General features: G+C 36.0%; 3 long non-coding RNA genes across 3 annotated transcripts; 1 reads left to right on the top strand and 2 right to left on the bottom strand.

Moving 5' to 3' along the window:
* Positions 1–9,635: 9,635 nt before the first annotated feature.
* On the bottom strand, positions 9,636–13,705 carry LOC126370771 (uncharacterized). Its single transcript, XR_007566916.1, has 3 exons — positions 13,434–13,705; positions 11,626–11,808; positions 9,636–9,884 (listed from the first exon to the last, which is right to left on the bottom strand). It is a non-coding gene; the product is annotated as an uncharacterized LOC126370771 (long non-coding RNA).
* Positions 13,706–14,041: 336 nt separating this feature from the next.
* On the top strand, positions 14,042–18,387 carry LOC126370772 (uncharacterized). The gene is made up of 3 exons (XR_007566917.1): positions 14,042–14,589; positions 16,215–16,397; positions 18,139–18,387. It is a non-coding gene; the product is annotated as an uncharacterized LOC126370772 (long non-coding RNA).
* Positions 18,388–18,698: 311 nt separating this feature from the next.
* On the bottom strand, positions 18,699–19,908 carry LOC126370774 (uncharacterized). Its single transcript, XR_007566919.1, has 3 exons — positions 19,894–19,908; positions 19,516–19,742; positions 18,699–18,842 (listed from the first exon to the last, which is right to left on the bottom strand). It is a non-coding gene; the product is annotated as an uncharacterized LOC126370774 (long non-coding RNA).
* Between the last annotated feature and the right edge of the window lie 1,592 nt (positions 19,909–21,500).

Below are 21,500 nucleotides of genomic sequence, written 5' to 3'. Positions count from 1 at the left end.
TGTTATTCATTCATTCAATGAGCATTATAAAATAAGGAAGTGGTAGCAGGAATTAGGGTCAATAACTTTCCCTGGGGTCGAATGCTTCCGATATGGTTAAGTTCACGGAATAGAAGAAAGAAGATCGAAAGGCCCTAACGAGCATTTTGTATGAGAACCCCACTCTCTTTTATTACTACTGCTCCTGCAAACATGTAACTACTATAGCTCTACTGCTTCTCAAATTCCATAGCCACTTTACCGGCGGTGTTAATTTTATTTGGCAGGCTGTAATTCTATTATTCCGCCGAATAATGGAATTTGTATAAAAATAAAAAATATTGTATCTGAATTTATGGCTAATAAAAAAAAAAATCTATTATTACTTTTTGAAAGATACTACAAAACAACACTACACATAAGACAAACACAACTACTGACACGACAAGACTACTGTAAGTATACAAAAGTATTTTTTTTATAAATAGCCGATCATACCGAAAAAAAAAAATTCAAAAATATTTATTTTTCAAAATTGGCTTACAAAGTTGGCGCTTTTTGAACGTCAAAAAATTAAATTATATATTATGTAAATATCTGTAAAATTACTATCACATCACACACACATCACATCATCACATCGGAATCTGTAACGCTGAGGGAAAGACGTAGCCAGAAAACCTCCCAGCACAGGGCCCTAGTCCTACTGTTTCATGTTTTCCTTTCTTTTTTTTAATTCCAATTTGTATTACATAATTTATAGACTTAAATACAATGGTATTCCAATTACAGTCGGTGGAAGGAAAGTGAAAAATAAAGTTTATGTGACTTTATCACAGAAACAGTGTTTTATGAGCTCCCTGACAGAAGCAGGCCTGTCCACATACGCAGCACCCGATCACGAGTTGACGCGAAAGCCAGCCATCGCTCCCTTCGCACATATTTTTAGCTTTTTTATGATAAGAAGGGATCTTCTTGCATCACAGTTGATATTTGATTTTTTTGGTCTGCAGGTTATAATACACAAGACGACCTTTTAATATACTATCAAGGAGCTCAGTGCGTTGTAAAGTTTTCGGACGAGTGGAGTGCAAAGTTGAAGTACTAGTATAAACTATTTGCTCATTCTTGTATGGCGCGCGCTCTCCTGGCCCTGCCAATCTTTCTTCTATTCCGTCTTCAGTTCCACTTTAGTGTACGTAAAGCTTGATTACACATACCATATAAACAAAATACCAAGATGGAGCAACATACAAACTCCATCAAATAACCAAGGAATAACCTTTACGGCTAAGTTATGAACGAAGGGATACAATATTACATTTTTATTTTATTATCAGTAATCTTTTACGAATACTACCACCTCAGCATCCGCTACAATGAAATTGCATTAAATATTTATAAGCGCACATTTTAATATCAAAAGCTTCGAATAAAAGCTTACATATTCAGGATTCATAGGAGACTGGTTTGGAAACAAGTTATCTATAATGGAAACGACGGCGGCAGTGCTTTTGTTTGAGTACTACTTTCACATACATACTGATGACTACATCCCAATTGGGGTAGTCAGAAGTACAGTCATGAGCAGTATAATGTACCCACTTTAAGACTCTGTCGCACTAACATATTTGACATTTAGTGAGACTTACAGTTCAATTTGTCAAAAGTTAATGTGACATGGTACCAAAGTGTAAACATATTAATGCTCGTGACCGTACATACCTACATCGCAAGATGAACTAAGTGCCCACGCCTCACCGAGCTTTCTGTTTGACCAACTTCTACTACACTACTACTCCTTACAGACTAACTTGTATACTACAATTTAGAAAAAGAAACGACCTTCGTGGTCCAGTGGTTGAGCGTTGGGCTCACGATCCGGAGGTCCTGGGTTCGAATCCCGGCGGGGACATATCATAAAAATTACTTTGTGGTCCCTAGTTTGGTTAGTGCATTACCGGCTGATCACTTGCTTGGCCGAAAGTAAGACGATCCGTGCTTGGAAGGCATGTTAAGCCGTTGGTCTCGGTTACTACTTACTGATGTGAGTAATGAGTAATGAGAATGAGCCATGTCAGGGGCCTTTGGCGACTCAATAGCAACCCTGACACGAGGGTTGATGAGGTTGGTACTCCTCACGACCCACACGATAACATAACATAACATGAATGGCCCATATACGTCCCACTGCTGGGCACAGATTATTCTTTCTTGTACTCTGGTCATATCTACCTAAAGGCTAGGTAATAAAGCTATTGTTTTAAGTTTACGCGGTTATTATCATAATTCAAACACATAATAACGGGTTCTTATCGCGTTTAAAGCAGGGATATGAGACTCCTGATATTTCGATACTGTTGCAAGTGCTATGATCACGGGATGACTGATGAGATTAGAGTGCAGTAGGTAGATCCATAATTTTAAGAATCATTTGCGTTTGTACTTCCATTTCCGATACTTATCTCTTATCGTGCTTCGGAAGGTACGTTAAGCCGTTGGTCCCGGTTACTACTTATTGATGTAAGTGAGTAATCTTTACATGGGCTTTGTCAGGGGCCTTTGGCGGCTCAATAGCAACCCTGACACGCACACAAGGACACCCACACGATAGAAGAAGATCTCAGATCCAACTTAATTTACGTTAGTCCAATAAAGTCTGGGCAATTCCTCATTTTTGTGGAAAATACAAAAATCTCAAACACCCCTTCCGCTCCACGGCAGTGACAGTAATTATTCACGGAACATAGAGATAAGTCATCTCACGTCCGTTTTATCTTTTTGACAAATTGCAAGTAAACGAGCCCATTATTCAGGTATCTTAACGAATGGAGCCAGGGATATTAAAGGCCTTTGTAGATTTGTATTTTTAGCTGGAATTGTCTTTGTTTATGGTTTTGTTTAGGGGAGGGCGATATTATCACATTACATAATTATTAGCTTGCCGCGACTTTGTCTGCGTGTAGTTCGGTTGTCGTATATTCGAAAGAAACGTTTATTATAAAGGGACACCACAGTAACAAATATAAAATAAATAGCAAATATATAATATCCCATTTTCCTTATCCCCTATTCCATCCCCTCTTCATTCCCTTACGAGACGATTTCTGGGATGAAAACTATCCTATGCTCTTCATTAGGTCTCAAACTATCTCCATACTAAAATTCATCTAAATTGGTTCAGAAGTATAACAAATATACAAACTATCTTCATACTAAAATTCGTTTCAATCGGTTCAGAAGTTTAAGGGTGGCAGACAGACAGACAGACTTTCGCATTTACAATATAAGTGTGGGTTAACTTTCAATCCGCGCCATTTTTCGTGTGGACTGATAGTAAGATGATCCCGTGCTTTGGAAGCAAGTATAACCCGTTGGTACATACACACATGAATAAGCCTATTTCCCCACCTTTTGTTGGACGTGACTTATTGCAGATTTGCCGCAAAAGGCGTTAACTACTTGGCCGGACAAATGGGGAGTGCTGAGGGCTCTCACCCGGCTGGGTAAACGTAGCTTAGCCGCTGGTAAAGAGCAGAGAGTTGCCGTTCTATACACAGTGTTATTCCTTATTCTATGGTCTTGATGAAATCGAGCAATCCCAAGCCGTGGTCTATAAAATAATTTGCATCACTGGGAGCTTGTCGCGAAGAGAGTCGAGCCAATCCAGCTAGTAACGAACTAGGGAAATTTATTCATAGCCTCCTCCGCGTAAATGTGACGGCAGCTATGCAGACGTAATTTCATTTTGATTTTAAACCTCATCTCTCTTAGGTTTCCTAGTTCGGTGGTTTAGAATATACTGGCGTGCGAATGCTTGTTTATGTGCGTAACTGACATCCTATAAACAAATAGTTTTTTTTTTATTTTTGACGTGACTTATCGTAGATTTGCCGCAGGTGGCATTAACTACTTTGCCGGACAAATGGGGAGCGCTGAAGGCTCTCACCCGGTACAACGTTTAAGACAACAGGCCTGAGGGTGCCCAGTTGGGCGCGAACCTCGGCTCAGGGCGTCGTCTGACAGGAAAAATATTTGAAAGAATTAATCGACCCTAGTGGGTCGATAGCGATAAGCGCTGATTGAGAAAACACTAAAGAGTTATTATGAAAAAAGAGTTCGAACTGTGTTTTAAATACGTACATTAAGTTACGTAGATAGTATAAGTTCGTTCCCTCAAATTAAGATGTTATGACTCTTCCAATAAAGCGTAATATCGGTTGTACAGAGTTGTTACACGCCGTCGCTTGTGACAACATGCGCCGCGGACACTTTTTTTTACAGAAATTGGTTGTCTATTTCTTAAACGAGGTCTATAATGCACGTGATTCTATGTGAAGTTACTGTGCTGTCTGACTGATATAACATAAGCTGAAGACTCTATCCCAGTTGGGGTAGTCAGAGGTACATCTATCGCAAGATGAACTAAGTACCCACACCTTGTTGAGCTTTACTTTTTACACCAACGTGTCAGGTGGTAAGCCAACATAAGCCGTCTGACTGATATAACTCAATATCAAGTACTGCTTTATCAATTAAAAAGTAAGCTGGGGTAAAAGTGTAAGTATTTAACAGCCAAGCAAAATTAAATCCTATTATACATTGTTTTAAGTTTACGCGGTTTAAACGCGGTAAGAACCCGTTATTATGTGCTTTAATTAAATCCTATTATCAAATAATTCGATTGAACTTTGCTTTGCTGTCAAATACTATACGTACAGTCATGAGCAATATAATGTACCCACTTTAGGACTCTGTCGCACTAACATATTTGACATTTAGTGAGACTTACAGTTCAATTTGTCAAAAAAGTTAATGTGACATGGTACCAAAGTGTATACATATTAATGCTCGTGACCGTACACTCGCTTATTTAATTTTTTTATTGGTTAGGTGGTGAATGTCTAACGTAAGCACCGCGTGATGCAACCTATGGTTCGTCAAGTCCATCTTAGGACTTCCTTTCAACATAACTGGCAACAAGTTGTCTTCTTATTTGTGGCTCTGGCCATCCCAATAAGGACTATTTTCGTAAATCCTCATTTACAGGATGTTAATGACATCATAACGAATACTGAGGGGAAAGATTCAGACCATGATTATGAGTTGATATCAAGTGGAATTTTCCAAAAATAAACATTAATTTTTCAGCGGAAAATTCCACTTGATATAAACTCAGAATCATGATCTGAATCATTCCCCTCAGTATAGTTACGATGTCACTAACAACATTTACGAAAATAGTCCTAATTGGGCACGCTATAATTAATAATTTAATTGCCTATTGGGAATATAACAGTGAATAAAACCTTAAAAAAACCTTTTTGCTGTGTCTACAATATCGTTAAAATTGCGATGTGAAATGTAAATAAAACCGCCGGTAGTGTTGTCACAAAAAAGCTAAATTTATTTTTGTCGAAGAAAATAAAATATTCGAAATGAAAGGGTTAGTTGTTGGACGTGAAACGTTGTATGCTCGTTGAAATATTGTGAAAGCTGAAAGCCTGGGAAGTATTAATTAAACCACTAGAGCGCGAGCAAAAAGTATGTGATAGTCCATATGGGACGCGTAAAGGCTTGGTGGGTTACAAAAAAATAAAAAATAATTTCTAGTGCATCATAAGGGAGAGTAATGGGAGCGCGCTGATTTGGATAATGTAGCCGTTGAAATCTCGACTTTATGATTAAAAGTGATTTTAGTCGTTGCGCGTGTGAGCCGTGGTAACCCAGTCAGTAGAACGCTTGCCTCTCACTTTGAGTTCGCAGATTCAAATCCAGGACAGGCCTAAACCAATGATTGTCGAATTTGTTTTCGAATTCATGTTTGGATCATAAATGATTATCACGTGCTCAGCGGTGAAAAAAAACATCGTGAGAAAATTCACATTCCCGAGGGATTTTCGGAGGTGGAAGGTCCGACAGGCTGTCGCTTGTGTAAAACACCGGACCTGTCAAATCTTCAGGTTAGGTAAGCTGACCCTGTAAAAACGGGATAATGCCAAATGATGAGTCATTGAGCGTGAGCGACCACATACATGCGATTTTATAGTTTTAATAGTAGGGTAAAGAAAGATATGACAAATTTCACACTCGGCACTAGCCATCCGATGGCCCATTTTAATTAGACTGTGACGTATTAGAACAACATACTGCAGTCTATGTTTCCAAAACATTTTTATTTTACCGGTTTATTACAAAACAGAATATGCGACACTAGCGCCGCAGCTGTGGGACTTCTTTCGTAGTGTGATCATTTTTTTTAATGTCGCGTTTGACCACAATCTCACCTGATGGTAAGTGACGATGTGGTCTAGGTGGGATCACGCTTACTTAGCAAATGCCTATTCACTCTAGCCTTGAAGACTCCCAGATAATAACGAGTTGGAAAAACAAACGACAGTGACAATTCCAGTCCTTTGCTGTTCGCAACAAAAAGGAAGAGGCAAAAAGTTCCGCACTAAAATTGGTAGTATATCCACGACATAAGAATGAAATGCCTGCCGAAGTCTAGTTGTCCGTAGATGGAATGGAGTGGGTGGAATTAACTCGTGAAGTACATTTTAAACCTGATATTATCTTAGTCTTCGTTTTATAACAAGGCGATTGGAGTAAAAAAAAATAAGTACGAAACAAAAATTGCTATATCATGTTGTGAAAAATATACATTTCCCTAAAAAGGATTTGCCACCTTCATCTCGCGGGATGATAAATAAAATGATCACATTGGCATGCCTATGCGCGACCAAGTAAAACTCCTAGATGCAGTCCTGAAAGTTGGGAGGTAGCCAATACAATCTCATTGAAACTTCTCCATTCTGGAAAATCTCGAAACCGTTACCGCGTGCTGGGACCTACGAACACAAATCGATTCTTTATGAGTAAATCGATGTTTTAATAATCGATGTTACGTAGCTATGGGATGTTTGGAGCAAATTGAAATTTCTGAGTACCGAATAATGTACCTATTACAAATTAAATTATGAAGGGAGTACGTAGTTCATTAATTTTGTCGTCAAACTTACTCTCAAGATTCGTACATAAATATAGAATAATAATTAAGTTAAAGACGCATTTAATATCCGCTTAAAATCTATAGATACGAGTATAAAATTTTGTCGAGGTATAATTTTGCCTTTAAACTTTATAAAAAAATATAATTCTGCATTTAAAAATAACAAAAATACATATATTAATCTATACTTATAATAAATCTGTAGAGAGGTCAATTCTGTACATTAAATATTTTTTCAAAATAACTATCAGGGGGTGATAAGTGATCGATACTGATGCCAAAAATGCAATCAGTAAAATTTTTGTCTGTCTGTCTGTCTGTCTGTCTGTCTGTCTGTCTGTATGTTCCTTATAGAAACAAAAACTACTGGACGGATTTTAATGAAACTTGGTACAATTCACAGATCATATAATACTAACGTACAGATGCCTCACGTCATACAACGAAACTGTGCCGTTCTAACTCGGGCAATTCTTCGGGCTATTTTTAGTTCTAATAAATGACCACTAGATGCCGCTAAAACGCCCCTTTTTTAGCGGCATCTAGTGGTCATTTTTATTGATGGGATCGAACGAATCGAGCGACATCTAGTGAAATTTCAGCTTACTGAGTGCAAGTTATTGCAAGCACAATATATTTACTTAGAGTTAGAGTAAAATTAAGATAATAGATGGCGCAAACGGATTTTTTTTTCTCAACGTTGACATGTTAGTATTATAATCTGTGACAATGATCTGTGACATTGTCAAGGTAACAGTTGTTAGTTGACATACGATTATATCTGATGTTTGGTGGGCAAAGAATACAAGGTCTTTGTTTGGTGGGGTTTATTGATTACGTCTTCATTTTGTATTGGCAAAAATATATCTCCAACTCCTGTAAGTACCTAATTAGTTACTAAAACTGGAAGATAATTAAAAACATAGTTAAGGTCCTACCTAGAACGCAATCGTCCCTTATCATCCCGGGCGTGTCGTAAACCCGACTGAGGAGAACCTTTATGAAAGACAAGTCTTTTCTAGCATGATGAAACATTACATTGGACCACCGGTTAAGCACCTGAGGACTTTGTATAAAGTGCTTCCAAATTGGTCTCTGCTTACTCGTGGCTCTGCCCAGCCTAATCGGGATTACAGGCGTGAGTATAAGTATGTATGTAGTAGATACTTTTTGTGTAGCTGTCACCTATCTATGGTACAAATCATAATATACTGTTTGTTGAAAAAAAGTTAAATAAGTCTAGTTAGGCAGTGAGCGTGTTGTGAATTTAAGCCTGTAATTTATTTCAGATCTCTAAAGACGATGATAACCATTATGAAGAATGACATGCAAAGGCTATTTGAACCACATATCAACAATTTTCTGACCATGACCAAGTGATGAATATGATACAAGTCTACCTCATGAAAGCCACACTACTTTTCAAAGAAAAATATTTTCTTTGGAGTTGTAGGTATTATAGTGAAAACTTAATCCTGACTTCTGTTCTGCATAAATGAGAATCGCACTATGCCAGGTATGTATGCTTAAATTATTATCCCATTAACCCATTTCTTTGAGCCCGAATATCTAAATGTTCAATAAAGTAGATAAATTTCAAACTCATCGGATTACATGCGTAATAGGTCATCCATGTGTCTAAATGTAAAAAATAGAGCCTACTATTACTACTCATTGGTATATGAGAGTATTAACTCACACTTACTCTCCTTCTCAGGGCGGACAGAGCAGAGTTTTGGCACACAAGTTTTGTCATACATTGCAATATACCTACTATTATTATATAGTCACTATTACTCTAATATAAAATAGGTCATAATGGTAGACTTGTTTGCATCTCAAACGATGAACCCGGTTCAAACCCTGGTACCGGACTTGCATTAATTTAATTTAAACAGTTCACATCTAGCACAGTTGGCCTGACCATTATAGGTAGCGATACAGCCTATCGTTAGCCTAACGGAAAGCTCGTGAGGTGCGTGTGCTTAGTTCATCTTGTGATGAATGTTACTTTGACTACCTCAATGGGATGCAAGATCTTGCTTATGTTATGTTATTATATTATCTGTGATACATAGATAAACTAATGCCTATAATACCTAATGGGTGGTAGAAATGTTTTGTTCTGAATATCATTGCCGATCAAAATTAATGTGCTCTTTTAATAACTATTATATTTTCATTTGTAGGTAACATAATATAGCGAGTACCCTGGTTGAGTCAAGATAATATAAAATAAGTGGAAAGATAATGTGGCCCAAGTAGTAAAGGAAAGGATGTGCAAACAGCCGAATGTGAATCTGGCAATAATGTGCCTGTTTAAATGAGTTTTAGTTGAGTACCAAATAGTTACCTAGGTTTTCCTGGGAAAAACACTGATCCAGCTTTTCTGATTCAACTGAGTTTGTGTATGGTTTTGAATAAATAACTAAACAATAGAAATGTGTCTTTTTTATTTTACTATCCCCTTTCCATTACATAGATAGATATCATTTAAAGTAACTATAAATAATTAATTGTTTATTACAATTTATATAAAAGTAGTATTAGTATATTATAATTAAGATACCTACTTGATTATTAAAATTAACAAATTTAATGAAGTTGGATTTTTTTTTAATGACTAGAATGAAAATACAATAAATATTCAATTAAACTACTTCTTTAATTCAAAAGGTATTACATTTTGTTATTGTTAGATACAATACTAATTTCTTTTTTAACACTTTGCATTTTGGCGTGTCTTCAGTAATTGACAACCGTCTTCTCTTCGGCGTGTTGCACTGGTATGCTAATGCTGGCGGCTCCACGAGCTCTTCAAGTTCGCAGTCGCGAAGCCGTTTATTTTTGTACACCTTTTTCGGTGTCAGTACTTTAAAAGTACCTGATGAACCTAAAACGAAAAATAGTATGTATTAAATAATGTCGTGAATCTTATCTTCTTATCGTGGGTGGAATACCAGCCTCATCAACCCTAGTGTCAGGGTTATGATTGAGTCGCCAAAGGCCCCAAAAGATGAATGTAAAGCAAAGTTGTTGGAGATAACAATACCTAACATAAAGGAAGAAAAGGGCAATTATAACATTCATTAAAGTAGGTAGGTAACTAACGTATTAACGTAGCGGCTACGTTATATTATATACGTTTACCATATACCATTTTATAAATATAACGTAGCGGCTACGTTATATTTATAAAATGGCTACGTCGTAGCCATTTTATAAATATTAAAATGTGTATGATATATAACACTGCCCGATCCTGATGCCCGAGCCCGCGATCTCGACGCATCGCGTTTGGGTAGTTTAATAACCGCTATAATATATACCTATAAGCCCTGTAAGCGCGGTGCACTGTTTTGTACAAGATTGTAAACAACTACGTCTCAATTCCGTGTGTCGAGCAACTATAGACTTTATGTCATTATAAAGATAAGATCCATTCTAGCTTGTTGCGTTGCGCGAGGTCACGTGTTATTACGATTGTAGGTAAGTAGGTAGGCAGGTACCTACCTACTGGCTGAGTCGCGCAAACGCAAATGATAGGTACGTACGATGCGATGCGATGCGTAGTAGGTACCTAGGTATGTAGGTAAATCTGCCTGTATGTTTGTTACCCCTTCAGGCTTTAACAACTGGTTACGTTATGGTAGGTTACATTACCTACCCATCTACGACAATCGCCGTCTGCGTAAAGTTGAAAGCGAAAAGCTACTTTTCTACCTATAGCTACCTAACTTACCTAGGTAGATACTTACCTATTAAGGTATTATAAACTGCTTATATACGTCCCACTGCTGGGCACAGGCCTCCCCTCAATCAACCGGAGGGGGTATGGAGCATATTCCACCACGTTGCTCCACTGCGGGTTGGTGGAGGTGTTTTTACGGCTAATAGCCGGGACCAACGGCTTAACGTGCCTTCCGAAGCACGGAATCATCTTACTTTTTCGGACAATCAGGTGATTCAAGCCTGAAAAGTCCTTACCAAACAAAGGACAGTCTCACAAAGTGATTTCGACAATGTCCCCATCGGGAATCGAACCCGGACCTCCAGATCTTGAGCCTATCGCTCTAACCACTAGACCACGGAGGCTGTCAATTTGTCATTAAGGTATTAAGTAGGTATTATAGATAGTAGGTAGGTATCTTGGTATAGGTACAATAAAGTAATATTTTACGTCTTTAATTATTTTAAACCCTACAATTTATGTTAATACGGCTTTATTATAGTTTAGTTACTGAAAATGGTTCGGAATCGAGACGTCTATAGGCACCTATCGAACCTATCTATCATCACAGCCCGGACACTTCATACAAACAACCTATCCCCTACTTTAAACATTTAACTAGGTAGGTAGGTACCTACATTAACTTGTCTACATCTAAGTAGTAGGTAAGTTGTAATTAGCTAGGTACCTAACATTTCAAAAAAACTCAAGGTCGGTAGGTATCATTCATGTAGGTAATAACTCACTATCACTATACTAAAACCCAATATTATGTAGATATTCAAGCAATAGGTAGGTACCTAACCTACAATAAAAATTTGATTGTATTTGTATTAATTCAGTGGTAGGTAAGTACCTACCTACCCAATTGTAGGTAATAACTTGACAAATTAATTGTGCTTACCTGGTGAGGAAGTGCTTGAGCGATTTTGAACGTCTTGAGTCTGATATGGTTCTGGAACTGCACTTCTCTGGAGTCTTTTTCTATGACCAGTCTCATTTCGTACATACTTGATATTGAAATGGTCAATGCATAAATACCTTGACCGCAAATTTTCTGCAGGCAAGTGGGCAATGTTCATATTACCTACAAGAAAAGAATATAATTTTCAATAAAACATAAATAGCCTATAGATGTTCCACTGCTGGATCGTCTCTACCCTCAAATAACAGGAGGTAATCGTTTTGGTGGTAGCCCGGACCAACTATATAATTTCTGAAGCAAAGCTTACTCTTACTTTTTCGGACAATTAAGTGACTTAGTCCGCAATGTCATAACTAAACAAAGATTAATGGTTGGATCATGGTAGTGGTTCCCTGGAAGAAATTGCTTAAACAGGCCTCCCATGTGTACTGTAGTAGGTATGTTGCATAAATTTTTGTATGTTCTAACTGTTTGTGATCATTAAAAATATTTGATTTGTGATGAATAATCTCACAAAGTAATTTTGATAATATCAGAAACAGTACCCGGACCTCCAGATCATAAGCCTAATGTTCTAATCAATAATACACAGAGGCAGAATCTACTAAAACAGCAACTTTTGACATGTCTTATTAAGTTCTTGTAGGTACCTACCTATACATAATGTATGTATAGATTGTTACCTGCTGAAAGGTGGTCAGGTGTGAGCGAGACCAAGATACTAGGTATACCTCATTTGGGTTCCTGGCTTCTGTACACAGTCCCGATGTGTGAAATTGGTACAAAACTGTAGGTTTGGTAGATAGTAGTTTATCTTAGGTATCTATTAAGACTGTATAAGAAGAAATAAATTAATGTTTTATTTTTATTTATTTTCATCTTAAATTAAAAGTAAATGTGTAAGTAGATATCTGGGGGGCCAAAATGGCTACATCAAAGCAATTCATCTAAGAAAGCAATATTGCTATTTGACATTTGTTTGCATCGCACACTTACTTTTATATGCACAAATGTGAAACTGCAATATTGCTTTCTTAGATGAATTGCTTCGATGTGGCTATTTTAACAGCCCTGGTCTATAAAATGTTTATTTATTTATTTATTTAATTAGTACTGCCACATGGAAAACAAATAAATGTTCAATAAAACAGTCCAAAATTCAGCAATAATTATGTACTTGATTGACTTTTTTTAACTTTTGTCCCTTTTATTCCACAGTTCACTTGGAAATATAAATCCATCGCATACAGTATTGGTATATAGTAGGTACTTTACAAGTTTTTGACTATTCCAGTGCTTTAGTAGTTATAGCAATTGGTTCAGAATCTGGAGGCCCTGAGTTCCCAGTAAGAATATGTTAAAAATCACTAATTATGATTTTCAAGTTTGATTAGTATATCTATATGCCATGCTAAATTACCCAATTGTACAAAAGTTAATTTAATAATTCCAAATTGACATTGAGCACAATACCTAATTATATTATGTTCTTCAGACAGAAAAAACTGTTCTACTACTCTAAACTGTTGATCTCAGCTTGAGTTTAAGTATTACATTAATTATGGTAAACTAAATGATAAATGGCGACAAATGATAAACCGATTAGGTACCAAAATAATAGTCTAGCAAGTAGGGGGAGTGGCAATAACTTTCCCACCATGTTAATTAGGTATTTCTTTGTATTTTATTCCAGTTTTGATTGTCATTGATTCTATCAAATTGTTTGTTTGATAACTTTTTGCAGTTTAATATTAAAAATAAATAAAAGTAAACATTTAACTACTTACCGCAATTCTCAAGCCATACTTTTAGGCGGTTGACGTCATCCTACGGAAAACGGAACATTGACTTCTGTTCCGAAGAATTTGTACAATTATAATAAGAACAATTGTGTGCAGTCATTTTTTATAACCACTGTTCCTGTGCCGCTACGTGAAAGCAGGTTTCATGAAGCCAAATCAAAGTCCGATTTCAGTCCAGGGTCAGTTTGTAAACCACAATACACAAAACGTAGAAGGCGCGTTCGACTCGTAATTCAAACGAAAACAAACATTTTCAAACATAGTTAGGTCATGGGTTCTCATCGCGAACATTAGGAAACATTGTTCAAAAAAATTTCAATAGATGACGCTAATAGTACCGATTTGTAATTAAAGTTTCTTTAAAAGCCAATAATCGATAAATAGGCACTAAAATTATGTTTTATAATTTAAAAGTTATACTCCAACCAAAAGTTAATCAAAGATATTGGCATTTAATGGAGATTTTTATATTTTTAAATTTAGTGGTTACTCTAGCGGATTTACGTCGGAACTACGTCGAGTATGGAGCTTGTTGAGGGGTTGAACGTTCTTGTTTTTATTAACGCCATCTATATTATGTGTAAGAAGCTCGCTTAAAGTTGCGCCATCTATCGTTAATTATTGCAACATCGATCTAGCTTTGCCACAGATAATAAAATATTACGTTTTTAAAAGTTTGTGTTTATTTGCAAAATACATTTTATTGAATTAATTAAATGTTTAGTTGTAATTCTCATAAATTATAGGAGATACAATATCAAATTTAAAAAAAAAATATAACCACCTATAAATATCATTTAAAACTAAATTTGAGAACAAAAAAAACGCAACTTTCAAATAACGTAGGTAGGTTAGTAACCTAACTATGTTTGAAAATGTTTGTTTTCGTTTGAATTACGAGTCGAACGCGCCTTCTACGTTTTGTGTATTGTGGTTTACAAACTGACCCTGGACTGAAATCGGACTTTGATTTGGCTTCATGAAACCTGCTTTCACGTAGCGGCACAGGAACAGTGGTTATAAAAAATGACTGCACACAATTGTTCTTATTATAATTGTACAAATTCTTCGGAACAGAAGTCAATGTTCCGTTTTCCGTAGGATGACGTCAACCGCCTAAAAGTATGGCTTGAGAATTGCGGTAAGTTGTTAAATGTTTACTTTTATTTATTTTTAATATTAAACTGCAAAAAGTTATCAAACAAACAATTTGATAGAATCAATGACAATCAAAACTGGAATAAAATACAAAGAAATACCTAATTAACATGGTGGGAAAGTTATTGCCACTCCCCCTACTTGCTAGACTATTATTTTGGTACCTAATCGGTTTATCATTTGTCGCCATTTATCATTTAGTTTACCATAATTAATGTAATACTTAAACTCAAGCTGAGATCAACAGTTTAGAGTAGTAGAACAGTTTTTTCTGTCTGAAGAACATAATATAATTAGGTATTGTGCTCAATGTCAATTTGGAATTATTAAATTAACTTTTGTACAATTGGGTAATTTAGCATGGCATATAGATATACTAATCAAACTTGAAAATCATAATTAGTGATTTTTAACATATTCTTACTGGGAACTCAGGGCCTCCAGATTCTGAACCAATTGCTATAACTACTAAAGCACTGGAATAGTCAAAAACTTGTAAAGTACCTACTATATACCAATACTGTATGCGATGGATTTATATTTCCAAGTGAACTGTGGAATAAAAGGGACAAAAGTTAAAAAAAGTCAATCAAGTACATAATTATTGCTGAATTTTGGACTGTTTTATTGAACATTTATTTGTTTTCCATGTGGCAGTACTAATTAAATAAATAAATAAATAAACATTTTATAGACCAGGGCTGTTAAAATAGCCACATCGAAGCAATTCATCTAAGAAAGCAATATTGCAGTTTCACATTTGTGCATATAAAAGTAAGTGTGCGATGCAAACAAATGTCAAATAGCAATATTGCTTTCTTAGATGAATTGCTTTGATGTAGCCATTTTGGCCCCCCAGATATCTACTTACACATTTACTTTTAATTTAAGATGAAAATAAATAAAAATAAAACATTAATTTATTTCTTCTTATACAGTCTTAATAGATACCTAAGATAAACTACTATCTACCAAACCTACAGTTTTGTACCAATTTCACACATCGGGACTGTGTACAGAAGCCAGGAACCCAAATGAGGTATACCTAGTATCTTGGTCTCGCTCACACCTGACCACCTTTCAGCAGGTAACAATCTATACATACATTATGTATAGGTAGGTACCTACAAGAACTTAATAAGACATGTCAAAAGTTGCTGTTTTAGTAGATTCTGCCTCTGTGTATTATTGATTAGAACATTAGGCTTATGATCTGGAGGTCCGGGTACTGTTTCTGATATTATCAAAATTACTTTGTGAGATTATTCATCACAAATCAAATATTTTTAATGATCACAAACAGTTAGAACATACAAAAATTTATGCAACATACCTACTACAGTACACATGGGAGGCCTGTTTAAGCAATTTCTTCCAGGGAACCACTACCATGATCCAACCATTAATCTTTGTTTAGTTATGACATTGCGGACTAAGTCACTTAATTGTCCGAAAAAGTAAGAGTAAGCTTTGCTTCAGAAATTATATAGTTGGTCCGGGCTACCACCAAAACGATTACCTCCTGTTATTTGAGGGTAGAGACGATCCAGCAGTGGAACATCTATAGGCTATTTATGTTTTATTGAAAATTATATTCTTTTCTTGTAGGTAATATGAACATTGCCCACTTGCCTGCAGAAAATTTGCGGTCAAGGTATTTATGCATTGACCATTTCAATATCAAGTATGTACGAAATGAGACTGGTCATAGAAAAAGACTCCAGAGAAGTGCAGTTCCAGAACCATATCAGACTCAAGACGTTCAAAATCGCTCAAGCACTTCCTCACCAGGTAAGCACAATTAATTTGTCAAGTTATTACCTACAATTGGGTAGGTAGGTACTTACCTACCACTGAATTAATACAAATACAATCAAATTTTTATTGTAGGTTAGGTACCTACCTATTGCTTGAATATCTACATAATATTGGGTTTTAGTATAGTGATAGTGAGTTATTACCTACATGAATGATACCTACCGACCTTGAGTTTTTTTGAAATGTTAGGTACCTAGCTAATTACAACTTACCTACTACTTAGATGTAGACAAGTTAATGTAGGTACCTACCTACCTAGTTAAATGTTTAAAGTAGGGGATAGGTTGTTTGTATGAAGTGTCCGGGCTGTGATGATAGATAGGTTCGATAGGTGCCTATAGACGTCTCGATTCCGAACCATTTTCAGTAACTAAACTATAATAAAGCCGTATTAACATAAATTGTAGGGTTTAAAATAATTAAAGACGTAAAATATTACTTTATTGTACCTATACCAAGATACCTACCTACTATCTATAATACCTACTTAATACCTTAATGACAAATTGACAGCCTCCGTGGTCTAGTGGTTAGAGCGATAGGCTCAAGATCTGGAGGTCCGGGTTCGATTCCCGATGGGGACATTGTCGAAATCACTTTGTGAGACTGTCCTTTGTTTGGTAAGGACTTTTCAGGCTTGAATCACCTGATTGTCCGAAAAAGTAAGATGATTCCGTGCTTCGGAAGGCACGTTAAGCCGTTGGTCCCGGCTATTAGCCGTAAAAACACCTCCACCAACCCGCAGTGGAGCAACGTGGTGGAATATGCTCCATACCCCCTCCGGTTGATTGAGGGGAGGCCTGTGCCCAGCAGTGGGACGTATATAAGCAGTTTATAATACCTTAATAGGTAAGTATCTACCTAGGTAAGTTAGGTAGCTATAGGTAGAAAAGTAGCTTTTCGCTTTCAACTTTACGCAGACGGCGATTGTCGTAGATGGGTAGGTAATGTAACCTACCATAACGTAACCAGTTGTTAAAGCCTGAAGGGGTAACAAACATACAGGCAGATTTACCTACATACCTAGGTACCTACTACGCATCGCATCGCATCGTACGTACCTATCATTTGCGTTTGCGCGACTCAGCCAGTAGGTAGGTACCTGCCTACCTACTTACCTACAATCGTAATAACACGTGACCTCGCGCAACGCAACAAGCTAGAATGGATCTTATCTTTATAATGACATAAAGTCTATAGTTGCTCGACACACGGAATTGAGACGTAGTTGTTTACAATCTTGTACAAAACAGTGCACCGCGCTTACAGGGCTTATAGGTATATATTATAGCGGTTATTAAACTACCCAAACGCGATGCGTCGAGATCGCGGGCTCGGGCATCAGGATCGGGCAGTGTTATATATCATACACATTTTAATATTTATAAAATGGCTACGACGTAGCCATTTTATAAATATAACGTAGCCGCTACGTTATATTTATAAAATGGTATATGGTAAACGTATATAATATAACGTAGCCGCTACGTTAATACGTTAGTTACCTACCTACTTTAATGAATGTTATAATTGCCCTTTTCTTCCTTTATGTTAGGTATTGTTATCTCCAACAACTTTGCTTTACATTCATCTTTTGGGGCCTTTGGCGACTCAATCATAACCCTGACACTAGGGTTGATGAGGCTGGTATTCCACCCACGATAAGAAGATAAGATTCACGACATTATTTAATACATACTATTTTTCGTTTTAGGTTCATCAGGTACTTTTAAAGTACTGACACCGAAAAAGGTGTACAAAAATAAACGGCTTCGCGACTGCGAACTTGAAGAGCTCGTGGAGCCGCCAGCATTAGCATACCAGTGCAACACGCCGAAGAGAAGACGGTTGTCAATTACTGAAGACACGCCAAAATGCAAAGTGTTAAAAAAGAAATTAGTATTGTATCTAACAATAACAAAATGTAATACCTTTTGAATTAAAGAAGTAGTTTAATTGAATATTTATTGTATTTTCATTCTAGTCATTAAAAAAAAATCCAACTTCATTAAATTTGTTAATTTTAATAATCAAGTAGGTATCTTAATTATAATATACTAATACTACTTTTATATAAATTGTAATAAACAATTAATTATTTATAGTTACTTTAAATGATATCTATCTATGTAATGGAAAGGGGATAGTAAAATAAAAAAGACACATTTCTATTGTTTAGTTATTTATTCAAAACCATACACAAACTCAGTTGAATCAGAAAAGCTGGATCAGTGTTTTTCCCAGGAAAACCTAGGTAACTATTTGGTACTCAACTAAAACTCATTTAAACAGGCACATTATTGCCAGATTCACATTCGGCTGTTTGCACATCCTTTCCTTTACTACTTGGGCCACATTATCTTTCCACTTATTTTATATTATCTTGACTCAACCAGGGTACTCGCTATATTATGTTACCTACAAATGAAAATATAATAGTTATTAAAAGAGCACATTAATTTTGATCGGCAATGATATTCAGAACAAAACATTTCTACCACCCATTAGGTATTATAGGCATTAGTTTATCTATGTATCACAGATAATATAATAACATAACATAAGCAAGATCTTGCATCCCATTGAGGTAGTCAAAGTAACATTCATCACAAGATGAACTAAGCACACGCACCTCACGAGCTTTCCGTTAGGCTAACGATAGGCTGTATCGCTACCTATAATGGTCAGGCCAACTGTGCTAGATGTGAACTGTTTAAATTAAATTAATGCAAGTCCGGTACCAGGGTTTGAACCGGGTTCATCGTTTGAGATGCAAACAAGTCTACCATTATGACCTATTTTATATTAGAGTAATAGTGACTATATAATAATAGTAGGTATATTGCAATGTATGACAAAACTTGTGTGCCAAAACTCTGCTCTGTCCGCCCTGAGAAGGAGAGTAAGTGTGAGTTAATACTCTCATATACCAATGAGTAGTAATAGTAGGCTCTATTTTTTACATTTAGACACATGGATGACCTATTACGCATGTAATCCGATGAGTTTGAAATTTATCTACTTTATTGAACATTTAGATATTCGGGCTCAAAGAAATGGGTTAATGGGATAATAATTTAAGCATACATACCTGGCATAGTGCGATTCTCATTTATGCAGAACAGAAGTCAGGATTAAGTTTTCACTATAATACCTACAACTCCAAAGAAAATATTTTTCTTTGAAAAGTAGTGTGGCTTTCATGAGGTAGACTTGTATCATATTCATCACTTGGTCATGGTCAGAAAATTGTTGATATGTGGTTCAAATAGCCTTTGCATGTCATTCTTCATAATGGTTATCATCGTCTTTAGAGATCTGAAATAAATTACAGGCTTAAATTCACAACACGCTCACTGCCTAACTAGACTTATTTAACTTTTTTTCAACAAACAGTATATTATGATTTGTACCATAGATAGGTGACAGCTACACAAAAAGTATCTACTACATACATACTTATACTCACGCCTGTAATCCCGATTAGGCTGGGCAGAGCCACGAGTAAGCAGAGACCAATTTGGAAGCACTTTATACAAAGTCCTCAGGTGCTTAACCGGTGGTCCAATGTAATGTTTCATCATGCTAGAAAAGACTTGTCTTTCATAAAGGTTCTCCTCAGTCGGGTTTACGACACGCCCGGGATGATAAGGGACGATTGCGTTCTAGGTAGGACCTTAACTATGTTTTTAATTATCTTCCAGTTTTAGTAACTAATTAGGTACTTACAGGAGTTGGAGATATATTTTTGCCAATACAAAATGAAGACGTAATCAATAAACCCCACCAAACAAAGACCTTGTATTCTTTGCCCACCAAACATCAGATATAATCGTATGTCAACTAACAACTGTTACCTTGACAATGTCACAGATCATTGTCACAGATTATAATACTAACATGTCAACGTTGAGAAAAAAAAATCCGTTTGCGCCATCTATTATCTTAATTTTACTCTAACTCTAAGTAAATATATTGTGCTTGCAATAACTTGCACTCAGTAAGCTGAAATTTCACTAGATGTCGCTCGATTCGTTCGATCCCATCAATAAAAATGACCACTAGATGCCGCTAAAAAAGGGGCGTTTTAGCGGCATCTAGTGGTCATTTATTAGAACTAAAAATAGCCCGAAGAATTGCCCGAGTTAGAACGGCACAGTTTCGTTGTATGACGTGAGGCATCTGTACGTTAGTATTATATGATCTGTGGTTAGGTTACTAACCTACCTACGTTATTTGAAAGTTGCGTTTTTTTTGTTCTCAAATTTAGTTTTAAATGATATTTATAGGTGGTTATATTTTTTTTTTAAATTTGATATTGTATCTCCTATAATTTATGAGAATTACAACTAAACATTTAATTAATTCAATAAAATGTATTTTGCAAATAAACACAAACTTTTAAAAACGTAATATTTTATTATCTGTGGCAAAGCTAGATCGATGTTGCAATAATTAACGATAGATGGCGCAACTTTAAGCGAGCTTCTTACACATAATATAGATGGCGTTAATAAAAACAAGAACGTTCAACCCCTCAACAAGCTCCATACTCGACGTAGTTCCGACGTAAATCCGCTAGAGTAACCACTAAATTTAAAAATATAAAAATCTCCATTAAATGCCAATATCTTTGATTAACTTTTGGTTGGAGTATAACTTTTAAATTATAAAACATAATTTTAGTGCCTATTTATCGATTATTGGCTTTTAAAGAAACTTTAATTACAAATCGGTACTATTAGCGTCATCTATTGAAATTTTTTTGAACAATGTTTCCTAATGTTCGCGATGAGAACCCATGGTACAATTATTCTTCACACTCCTGGACAGGTCATAGTATACTTTTCATCACGCTACAATCAATAGGAGCAGAGTAGTGAAGGGAAATCCTTTTGTATGAAAAACCTAAACCACTCAAGTTAGACGTTTGAAATTTGGCATGAAGGTACCTTAGATACCTTAGAGGTGCACTAAGAAAGGAATTCCCGAAATTCCTACGGGAACGGGAATTAGCGGGAAAATCCTTTTGTATGAAAAATCTAAACCACTCAAGTTAGACTTTTGAAATTTGGC

Source organism: Pectinophora gossypiella, chromosome 11 (genome assembly GCF_024362695.1).
Source record: "Pectinophora gossypiella chromosome 11, ilPecGoss1.1, whole genome shotgun sequence".
Lineage (NCBI taxonomy): Eukaryota > Metazoa > Arthropoda > Insecta > Lepidoptera > Gelechiidae > Pectinophora > Pectinophora gossypiella.
This window is presented reverse-complemented; position numbering and strand designations above follow the sequence as displayed.